Source organism: Salvelinus alpinus, chromosome 5 (assembly GCF_045679555.1).
Source record: "Salvelinus alpinus chromosome 5, SLU_Salpinus.1, whole genome shotgun sequence".
NCBI classification, from domain to species: Eukaryota; Metazoa; Chordata; class Actinopteri; order Salmoniformes; family Salmonidae; genus Salvelinus; species Salvelinus alpinus.
This window is the reverse complement of record NC_092090.1, coordinates 79,139,541-79,152,281: the sequence shown is the minus strand read 5'-3', so window position 1 is coordinate 79,152,281 and position 12,741 is coordinate 79,139,541.

The window sequence follows — 12,741 nt, the reverse complement described above, 5'->3', positions numbered from 1 at the left end:
CTGCCCCTGTTGTAACCTCTTCCTCTACCAGACCCAAAGTTTCCTCTGCCCCTGTTGTAACCTCTTCCTCTACCAGACCCAAAGTTTCCTCTGCCCCTGTTGTAACCTCTTCCTCTACCAGACCCAAAGTTTCCTCTGCCCCTGTTGTAACCTCTTCCTCTACCAGACCCAAAGTTTCCTCTGCCCCTGTTGTAACCTCTTCCTCTACCAGACCCAAAGTTTCCTCTGCCCCTGTTGTAACCTCTTCCTCTACCAGACCCAAAGTTTCCTCTGCCCCTGTTGTAACCTCTTCCTCTTCCAGACACAAAGTTTCCTCTGCCCCTGTTGTAACCTCTTCCTCTACCAGACCCAAAGTTTCCTCTGCCCCTGTTGTAACCTCTTCCTCTACCAGACCCAAAGTTTCCTCTGCCCCTGTTGTAACCTCTTCCATTTCCCCCACTGCGAACTCACATGCCCCAACTGCCCACAGGTTCAGCATTGAGTGTTGTTCCATTCACAAAGGGCTCTGGCGGGCCCACCTCCTCTTCGAGTCCATGTTTGTGGGTCACCATAATGTTGAGTGGTGAAAAGCGCATACCCTGCAGGCACCAGGTTCACAGGTGTGACTGATGTGAATGTGGGGGAGCTCCAGGCTGTGGTTGTGGTGAGCCTGTAGAAACAACTTGAGCAGATGTCTAGGGTCTTCCAGTCTGTCCTTTTTGTGGAGTGAGTTGGGGTGGCGAGGGAAACTCCCTCCAGGAACTGTGCCTCCTTTTTCTTCCAGCACCATCATTCCCATCACCGTTTCTGATACAAGGGCACTTCTCTTCATCCCCTTCTCCTTGTCTGAAATACCTCCTTGACTAAATCCAACCTAGTCTTGTTGAATGAACCAGCCATTGGATATCTATGTTCTCATACCATCTCTGTCCAAACATGCCATTTCTTAAAAGGAAATGTAAATTCCACAGCAGTAAACTTATTTTGCATATAATCAACAGGCGTAACAGGCTTCATTGCTCCTATCTCCTCATTCTGGTTTGACTGTGCCATGGTGCTCCGGCTTTTTATTTAGATAGTCTGCGTGTAATGTGTTTTCCAATTTCTATAGGGTTATTCTAAAGTGGGTGTAATATGTAGGAATATGCCTATATTCTTCTCTATCTCCTTTCAGTGTGTGTTTAACAACAGTGGGTGATACTGAAATCCTAATTCTACTCTCACTTACTCCAGGCTATGGTAAATAGTAAATGGTTCTACTAAACTTAAATATATTTCACACACGGGCCTCACATAGACAACCACATGCTAGACTTCAATTCCTAAGGGTAGAGTATCAGTCATATTTTATTCACCAGTTCCCCCTGGTGATAGCGTCACAAAGTAATTTTCTATGAAAATCTCTACAGAACACCACTTCCTTGTAATAATTTTACTGGTATATTAGGGGTTGTAGGGTTGTACCTCTCCTATACTATCCTATGGTAGGAAAGTGTCACTAACAAATATGTTCAACCTGTTATTCAAATAACTTCTGTCCTACTCCTAACCTTTTATTCCACCATTGGCCATTACCTAATAAAACCTACTTTGCAGGCCTTTGCAGACATGGTGAGCATCTGTTTGGTTTTATTTGACAGTCAGCCGTGTAATGATAATGGTGTAGGTGCTCTATGTTAGCCTTTCCTACCTATTATCTAACTTGCAATAATATCAATAGTATTGTATCAGTTTTAACTCTATTTCCTCCACTGTCTTCTCATATGCCCATAAAACAAAACCTCCTCTCCACCAATTCCACTTAAAAGTATCCTTATCTATCCTCCTACAAGTAATTATAGGTCGTATGTCAACTAATACAAAATATGTTGAGGGTATTACTAGTTCCTTGGGTGTAGGGTAATATACGTCATATAGGTATTATCTTTATCAAACCTGCCTTTTCTTATACAATGACAGAACTCCTTCCTGCTGTCTTTACTTCCAAAAATCCCTTTCTTATACTATTCCAATTTAATGTCTATATACTGTTCCTCATCCTCCTCCTTATCCTCCTCCTTATCATAAATAACCAATTCTCGATTCGTTTATCTCCTCACCCACTGCGCATTTCACTCACACCAAACACATAAGGACAGACAACATATTATTCCTATCTTCCAGGTGCCCCATAGGTTATCGCCTCTTTCAGAACTTTCCCGCTAGATACAGCTTCTGATCCTAACTACTCTTGAGTACCCTTCCGGAAGTTACCCCAGCACCCCAACACGCTAGAAGGCGAGCTACTCTTCTTATCCATATGACATATAACACACATTGACATACAACAATTACCACACATTCATTGACTTATACATGCACATTTTAGGTTCCTTTGTTTTTACAATTACAAGAGGGAGGCGGCGCTTTTACATACCCGCGAAACACTGAACATCCACTTCTTATATCTCCCGGGTGGCGCAGCGGTCTAGGGCACTGCATCGCAGTGCTAGCTGCGTCACCAGAGTCTCTGGGTTCGCGCCCAGGCTGGGCTGGGTTCGCGCCCAGGCTCTGTCGCAGCCGGCCGCAACCGGGAGATCCGTGGGGCGACGCACAATTGGCATAGCGTCGTCCGGGTTAGGGAGGGTTTGGCCGGTAGGGAGGGTTTGGCCGGTAGGGATATCCTTGTCTCAGTATGTAAAAAATGTAATAAAATGTATGCACTCTACTGTAAGTCGCTCTGGATAAGAGCGTCTGCTAAATGACTAAAATGTAAAATGTAAAATGTTATAAATTACAGACTTCGATATAACAGGTGTCTGCTTACCTTACAATTTGGTGATCAGAGAAGGGGGTTCAGGTTCCGTCCAGTAGCGTTGCACTCACTCCCTCCTGGCAAGCTCGCCAAATGTTGGTTCCGTTTTTCTGTGCTCCGTTTTATTTACTTAACAAATAAGGAACACTCAAAATGTGCACTTATAAATCATAACAATTTTAATCGAAATACATGTACAGCTGTAGACAGAAGTCAAAGATCAAACATCACATATACAACTGATGTCTCTCACGAGTTCTGCCCCATAGGAATCGTCCCAAGTTATTTTATTAAGCCTGAAGTCCAGCCCTAGTGATGTCACTGCATATGTCATTACCTGCTACTCCTCAGACCAAGTCCATGCTACAGCTATACAAACTTGCAAGAGAGATACAATAGTTCCAGTGTTTTCTAAGGCCTCAGCAGTAAATGTCCACTCCCCCAAGTTGATTTATGTGCAGATGAACGTGGTACCTTCAGGCGTTTGGAAATTGCTCCCAAGGATGAACTAGACTTGTGAAGGTCTACAATTTTTTTTCTGAGATCTTGGCTGATTTCTTTTGTAGAGCTCGAAAATTCAAGCCCCTTGGATGCTGCCATAGACTTACATTAGAAGTGCTCATCCAAGAAGGCTCAAGGTCATTGGCCACAGATAAAATGTCAAATCGCGTTATATCTACCATAGCTTTGATTGGACTGATCATGTCAACATCATACTTTCTAAATCTTAACTAGCAAGCTAGACAAGGAGTCATCATCATGCATTAAGTCAGCAATCTACTGGCAAATCCTTTTCAATCCTTGTCATATGAAGAGAAACTATAGATAAAACGTATCAATACACAACAAGTGGGAAATTGCCAATTCAACAATGAGTACTAATGCGCCATTGCAGCTCCGAGTTCAATCTCAGTCTGTGTCACAGCTGACTATGCCCGAGTCCGTATGGGAGTTGCAGCGATGAGACAAGATCGTAACTACCAATTGGATATTATGGAAAAGGGAGTAACGCCATGGGCCAGAAAAGTTTGAATACATTGGCCATGCTGTCAATCCAGCATGACTTCTGCCGCGTTCAAAACAACTGGAAACTCTGAACTGGGAAATCTCGTACTTTTGTGAGTTCAAGACAACTGGGAACTCGGATAAAACTAACTCCAACTGGGAAAATACGGAAAACAATTTTGAACGGTCATCCAACTCAGAATTCCAAGTCGAGATGTTGGCCTCCTTCTAGAGTCCAAAAATGTATCGTATGCTGCTGCATAAATGATGTAATATGCCAGGGAGATATGTATACTATAACTAAGAAAGTAATACGAAGTGTATGTAGTAAGCAAAAACTCAAACAACAAGCTCCCGCGCTCAGGTCTGTTCAACGCTGGTCCGACCAATCTGAATCCACGCTTCAAGACTGCTTCGATCACGCGGATTGGAATATGTTCCGCATCGCGTCCAACAACAATATTGACGAATATGCTGATTCGGTGAGCGAGTTCATTAGGAAGTGCATTGACGATGTCGTACCCACAGCAACGATAAAAACATTCCCAAACCAGAAACCGTGGATTGACGGCAGCATTCGCGTGAAACTGAAAGCGCGAACCACTGCTTTTAACCAGGGCAAGGTGACCGGAAGCATGACCGAATACAAACAGTGTAGCTATTCTCTCCGCAAGGCAATCAAACAGGCTAAGTCTCAGTACAGAGACAAAATCGAGTCGAAATTCAACAGCTCAGACACAAGAGGTATGTGGCAGGGTCTACAGTCAATCACGGATTACAAAAAGAAAACCAGCCCCGTCGAGGACCAGGATGTCTTGCTCCCAGACAGGCTAAACAACTTTTTTGCCCGCTTTGAGGACAATACAGTGCCACTGACACGGCCCCCTACCAAAACCTGCGGGCTCTCCTTCACTGCAGCCGAGGTGAGTAAAACATTTAAACGTGTTAACCCTCGCAAGGCTGCAGGCCCAGACGGCATTCCCAGCCGCGTCCTCAGAGCATGCGCAGACCAGCTGGCTGGTGTGTTTACGGACATATTCAATCAATCCTTATCCCAGTTTGCTGTTCCCACATGCTTCAAGAGGGCCACCATTGTTCCTGTTCCCAAGAAAGCTAAGGTAACTGAGCTAAACGACTACCGCCCCGTAGCACTCACTTCCGTCATCATGAAGTGCTTTGAGAGACTAGTCAAGGACCATATCACCTCCACCCTACCGGACACCCTAGACCCACTCCAATTTGCTTACCGACCCAATAGGTCCACAGACGACGCAATCGCAACCACACTGCACACTGCCCTAACCCATCTGGACAAGAGGAATACCCATGTGAGAATGCTGTTCATCGATTACAGCTCAGCATTTAACACCATAGTACCCTCCAAACTCGTCATCAAGCTCGAGACCCTGGGTCTCGACCCCGCCCTGTGCAACTGGGTCCTGGACTTCCTGACGGGCCGCCCCCAGGTGGTGAGGGTAGGTAACAACATCTCCACCCCGCTGATCCTCAACACTGGGGCCCCACAAGGGTGCGTTCTGAGCCCTCTCCTGTACTCCCTGTTCACCCACGACTGCGTGGCCATGCACGCCTCCAACTCAATCATCAAGTTTGCGGATGACACTACAGTGGTAGGCTTGATCACCAACAACGACGAGACGGCCTACAGGGAGGAGGTGAGGGCCCTCGGAGTGTGGTGTCAGGAAAATAACCTCATACTCAACGTCAACAAAACAAAGGAGATGATTGTGGACTTCAGGAAACAGCAGAGGGAGCACCCCCCTATCCACATCGACGGGTCAGTAGTGGAGAAGGTGGAAAGTTTTAAGTTCCTCGGTGTACACATCACGGACAAACTGAACTGGTCCACCCACACAGACAGCGTTGTGAAGAAGGCGCAGCAGCGCCTCTTCAACCTCAGGAGGCTGAAGAAATTCGGCTTGTCACCAAAAGCACTCACAAACTTCTACAGATGCACAATCGAGAGCATCCTGTCGGGCTGTATCACCGCCTGGTACGGCAACTGCTCCGCCCACAACCGTAAGGCTCTCCAGAGGGTAGTGAGGTCTGCAGAACGCATCACCAGGGGCAAACTACCTGCCCTCCAGGACACCTACACCACCCGATGTCACAGGAAGGCCATAAAGATCATCAAGGACAACAACCACCCAAGCCACTGCCTGTTCACCCCGCTATCATCCAGAAGGCGAGGTCAGTACAGGTGCATCAAAGCAGGGACCGAGAGACTGAAAAACAGCTTCTATCTCAAGGCCATCAGACTGTTAAACAGCCACCACTAACATTTAGCGGCCGCTGCCAACATACTGACCCAACTCCAGCCACTTTAAAAATGGGAATTGATGGAAATTATGTAAAAATGTACCACTAGCCACTTTAAGCAATGCCACTTAATACAATGTTTACATACCCTACATTACCCATCTCATATGTATATATACTGTACTCTATATCATCTACTGCATCTTGCCATCTTTATGCAATACATGTACCACTAGCCACTTTAAACTATGCCACTTATGTTTACATACCCTACAGTACTCATCTCATATGTATATACCGTACTCTATACCATCTACTGCATCTGCCATGCCGTTCTGTACCACCACTCATTCATATATCTTTATGTACATATTCTTTATCCCTTTACACTTGTGTGTGTGTGTAAGGTAGTAGTGTGGAATTGTTAGGTTAGATTACTGTTGGTTATTACTGCATTGTCGGAACTAGAAGCACAAGCATTTCGCTACACTCGCATTAACATCTGCTAACCATGTGTATGTGACTAATAAAATTTGATTTGATTTGATTTGATTTGAAGCTGTTAGTAGCCCATGTGCCTCACCCTAATAATTTTGTCCATTTCCCCCTCATAATTTAGCCTACTCTTCTGACTTGGTGGTGCACATGTAGCCTATAGCCTGTTTAACAGAAATGTAATCATTGAATATTGTAAGAGCTTTCACTGTCTGCTTATATGCCCCCTTTATTTATCCTACGGTTCTGACTTGGTGTACAGGGAGAATACTGTAAGAACGGCCCATGTTCTGAATTCTGTTGCTGTACATTTCAAAAGTGCTGAACAAATATTTATGTTGACTACGTCCGTCCTAGCTCGCTCGTTAATGTCTTTATCGAAATTACGGATTGCCTCTTATCTGCTCGTCTACCCCTTATGCCATAGTTTTCACATCTCAATTGTCAGTAGAAACAACATTTGTTTAAGCAAGTCAGCCATATCAGCTATACAGTTCAAAAGTTTGGGGTCACTTAGAAATGTCCTTGTTTTTGAAAGAAAAGCACATTTTGTCCATTAAAATAACATCAAATTGATCAGAAATACAGTGTAGACATTGTTAATGTTGTAAATGACTATTGTAGCGGGAAACGGCAGATTTTAAATGGAATATCTACATAGGCGTACAGAGGCCTATTATCAGCAACATTCACTCCTGTGTTTGAATGGCACGTTGTGTTAGCTAATCCAAGTATACCATTTTAAAAGGCTAATTGAACATTATAAAACCCTTTTGCAACTATGTTAGCACAGCTGAAAACTGTTGTGTTGATTAAAGAAGCAATAACACTGGCCTTCTTTAGACTAGTTGAGTATCTGGAGCTTCAGCATTTGTGGGTTCGATTACAGGCTCAAAATGAAGGCTATTCCATGTGAAAAATCACCAAGAAACTGAAGATCTGGTACAACGCTGTGTACTACTCCCTTCACAGAACAGCGCAAACTGGCTCTAACTAGAAAAGAAAGAGGAGTGGGAGGCCCAGGTGCACAACTGAGCAAGAGGACACAGGATCTCAACACTATTGAGCTGTTGTGGGAGCAGCTTGACCGTATGGTACGTAGTGCCCATCAAACCAATCCAACTTGTGGGAGGTGCTTCAGGAAACATTGGGTGAAATCTCTTCAGATTACCTCAACAAATTGACAACTAGAATGTCAAAGGTCTGCAAGGCTGAAATTGCTGCAAATTGAGGATTATTTGATAAAAGCAAAGTTTGAAGGACACAATTATTATTTCAATTAAAAATCATTATTTATAACCTTGTCAACATCTTGACTATATTTCCTATTCATTTTGCAACTCATTTCATGTATGTTTTCATGGAAAACAAGGACATTTCTAAGTGACCCCAAACTTTTGAACGGTAGTATATGTTTTTTTTAAACAATTAATGAGGCTGAATTAAATGTTTCGCTTCCAGACAAGGCTCTGCTGATAGCCAGGTGTAGCAGGGGTAAGGACTAATTCACTGCATGGTGCTGAAAAGAAAGCTCTGCTGTTTGGACCGCTTTATGTAGGCCCTAACAGTTTGTGGGCACCGTTTGTCACCATTATAGTACAATTAATGTATTGTTTAGTGTTGTGTTGTGTAGTGGCTTTGCTGGCATGCGTCTAAAGATATTACGTTTGCCCCACCAAGTTTTACATGCTTAAATTGCCACTGCATGTTTCTCATCCTACAGTATGTCCACTGGAAGCCTGAAACTTCAAGCAGTTTCTGCTTCAGATTCTTCCTAGGCTCGGCTCCCATGCTTCGCTGACGTTGTGAAAGCCTTTGACAGAGGTTAGATTCTTTCCAACACACACCACATTAGTAAGAAAAAGGACCACTTTAATATATTGTCATATACATAGTATTCAAGAACAAGTGTGATGTGAGAAGAATGACAATAAGTGATTATATAATGCCATTATTTTGATACTTGGGATGTATTTTTCTATATTAAAGTAAAACAACCAACCAATAAATAAATCCATTACATATTTACAGATATCATAAAGGACATATGTCATACAAAGTTGCGTGTCTACAATGTCTTAGTGAAAGCTATGACATTGGCATTTTTGTGTCACATACATGACACATACACACCTCACTCTTGCTTCCACTTACACCTAAAGAACACATACTGTACACCGCCCTATTTGACCCATTCTTAAACAGCATAAAGAACTTGCCAATTACCTATTCATTTGTGTGATTCTTTCCTGTTGTTTTGTCCATATATTGACATGACATCACAATAAGATGAATAACATTCAGGGAGTATTAGTTTAATAAGTTAACTTCTATAGCATGTACGTAGCTGTATACTTTATATACAGTAGCTTGTTGACATGACTGGACAATATTGCTGACCAGATGAAGTATGGATGGATAACTTAACTGTAGTAGTAACCAGGGGTGAAAGTAAGGCGATATCTGTCCCATACAGCGTCCTGGCTAAATAAATTGTTGGTTATACCGGTAAAACGTGAGCCTATCACAATTAATACAACATGCCCAAATAACGATAGGCCATTACAGCATTATTTAACATTACTGCAGGTCAGCCGCATGACACATTTGCGAATTGACTGGAAACCGGCTGGTATTCGATCCGAATTGCATTGTGGTTTGAGGAGAACACTTACATTTTGTCAAGGCGGGGAGCTGAGTGGCGGAGATGCTCGTGGACAAGGCGGAGATGAGTGGCAGAGACCCAAGGCTCGCAGTTGATGAATCAATTCATACTACAAATCTAGGCCTAATGACAATCGTAGAATGTCATTACAATACACATAGGGGTTTTGTAACAGATGTCTCTTTCCATTCATCAAATTGCGGGTGCACAGTGCACTGTTGGGGTTTGGATGTTGAAATTATTTTGTGAGTGGACGAATGTGCGCGAGTAGCCTACAGGAGCGCCTTTGTTGAGTGACTGATTAACAATCAGATGAAAACATAATGACTGGTGTTGTTTATGCCACATTAAAAACTTAGGCGGCGTGTCCATAATGCTAGGGGAAGCTTTCCCTAAAGTACATTGAATTGCCAAAATTATATAACTACAACAGAAAGCATGACTTGGCCATAGAGGATCATTGGCTTCTTAAAAATAAAAAATAAATGTTTTAAATTGCCTAGGCTACAGTCGGAAGTGCCCGCAATTTGGGCAGCGCACGCAGCAAATATCAAATACACAACATATGTGGACACTTACACATCAAACATCTCATTCCAAAATCATAGGCCTTAATATGGAGTTGGTCCCCTCTTTGCTGCTATAACAGCCTGCACTCTTCTGGGAAAGCTTTCCACTTGATGTTGGAACATTCACCCACAAGAGCATTAGTGAGGTCGGGCACTGATGTTGGGCTTCATCCCAAAGGTGTTCGATGGGGATGAGGTCAGGGCTTTATGCAGGCCAGTCAAGTTCTGCCACACCGATCTCAACAAACCCTTTCTGTATGGATCTCGCTTAGTGCACGGGGTCATTGTCATGCTGAAACTGGAAAGGGCCTTCCCCAACCTGTTGCCACAAAGTTGGAAGCACAGAATCGTCTACAATGTCATTGTATGCTGTAGTGTTAATGTTCCCCTTCACTAGAACTGAGGGGCCTAGCCCGAACCATGAAAAACAGCCCCAGACCATTATTCCTTCTCCCCCAAACTTGACAGTTGGCACTATGCATTGGGACAGGTAGCATTCTCCTGGCATCCGCCAAAACCAGATTTGTCTGTCTGACTGCCAGATGGTGAAGCGTGATTCATCACTCTTGAGAATGCGTTTCCACTGCTCCAGAGTCCAATGGCGGCCAGCTTTACACCACTCCAGCCAATGCTTGGCATTGCGCATGGTGATCTTAGGCTCGTGTGTGGCTGCTTGGCCATGGAAACCCATTTCAAGGAAGCTCCCGACGAACAGTTCTAACGTTGCTTCCAGAGGCAGTTTGGAACTCTGTAGTGAGTGCTGCAACCGAGGGAAGATGATTTTTATGCGCTGCAGCACTCTGCAGTCCCGTTCTGTGAGCTTGTGTGGCTGAGCTGAGCCGTTGTTGCTCCTAGACATTTCCACTTCACAATAACAGCACTTACAGTTGACCGGGGCAGCTCTAGAAATTTGACAAACTGACTTGTTGGAAAGGTGGCATCCTATGACAGTGCCACATTGAAAGTCACTGAGCTCTTCAGTAAGGCCATTCCACTGCCAATGTTTCTCTATGGAGATCCTTTGGCTTTGTGCTCGATTTTATACACCTGTCAGCAACGGGTGTGGCTGAAAGAGCAGAATCCACTAATTTGAAGCGGTGTCCACATACTTTTGTATTTATATATATATACACACACACACACACACACACACACACACACACACACACACACACACACACACAGTTGAAGTCGGAAGTTTACATACACTTAGGTTGGAGTCATTAAAACTTGTCTTTCAACCACTCCACAAATTTCTTGTTAACAAACTATAGTTTTGGCAAGTCGGTTAGGACATCTACTTTGTGCATGACACAAGTCATTTTTCAAGAAATTGTTTACAGACAGATTATTTCACTTATAATTCACTGTATCACAATTCCAGTGGGTCAGAGGTTGACTGTGCCTTTAAACAGCTTGGAAAATTCCAGAAAATTCTGTCATGGCTTTAGAAGCTTCTGATAGGCTAATTGACATCATTTGAGTCAATTGGAGGTGTACCTGTGGATGTATTTCAAGGCCTACCTTCAAACTCAGTGCCTCTTTGCTTATCATTGGAAAATCAAAATAAATCAGCCAAGACCCCAGAAAACAATTGTAGACCTCCACAAGTCTGGTTTATCATTGGTAGCAATTTCCAAATGCCTGAAGGTATCACGTTCATCTGTACAAACAATAGTACGCAAGTATAAACACCATGGGACCACGCAGCCATCATACTGCTCAGGAAGGAGACTCGTTCTGTCTCCTAGAGATGAACGTACTTTGGTGCGAAAAGTGCAAATCAATCCCAGAACAGCAAAGGACCCTGTGAAGATGCTGGAGGAAACAGGTACAAAAATATCTATATCCACAGTAAAACAAGCCCTATATTGAAATAACCTGAAAGGCCGCTCAGCAAAGAAGAAGCCACTGCTCCAAAACCGCCATAAAAAAGTCAGACTAGAGTTAGGAACTGTGCACATGGGGACAAATATCGTACTTTTTGGAGAAATGTCCTCTGGTCTGATGAAACATAAATAGAACTGTTTGGCCATAATGACCATCGTTATGTTTGGAGGAAAAAGCGGGAGGCTTGCAAGCCGAAGAACACCATCCCAACCGTGAAGCACGGGGTTGGCAGCATCATGTTGTGTTGGTACTTTGCTGCAGGAGGGACTGGTGCACTTCACAAAATAGATGGCATCATGAGGTAGGAAAATGATGTGGATATATTGAAGAAACATCTCAAGACAGTCAGGAAGTTAAATTGTTCTTCCAAATGGACAATGACCCCAAGCATACTTCCAAAGTTGTGGCAAAGTGGCTTAAGGATAACAATGTCAAGGTATTGGAGTGGCCATCACAAAGCCCTGAACTCAACCTATTGAACATTTGTGGGCAGAACTGAAAAAGTGTGTGCGAGCAAGGAGGGCTACAAACCTGACTCAGTTACACCAGCTCTGTCAGGAGGAATGGGCCAAAATTCACCCAACTTATTGTGGGAAGCTTGTGGAAGGCTACCCGAAACATTTGACCCAAGTTAAACAATTTAAAGGCAATGCTACCGAATACTAATTGAGTTCATGTAAACTTCTGACCCACTGGGAATGTGATGAAAGAAATAAAAGCTGAAATAAGTAATTCAACTATTATTCTGACATTTCACATTCTTAAAATAAAGTGGTCATCCTAACTGACCTAAAACAGGGATTTTTTTACTAGGATTAAATTTCAGGAATTGTGAAAAACTGAGTTTAAATGTATTTGGCTAGAGTGTATGTAAACGTTTGACTTCAACTGTATATATAATGTTGATGATTGTTGAGTTGTGACTGTCAGTGAAAAGCAGAGACCCAGCCAGGCATATTACAATAAAAGTACAATCGCGGAAAAACTGTTGGCTAATTACTTTAAAGAGATGAATGGAAATATTGTCAATCTGTCTTTTAGTTATCAAAATTATTAACTGAATTGTG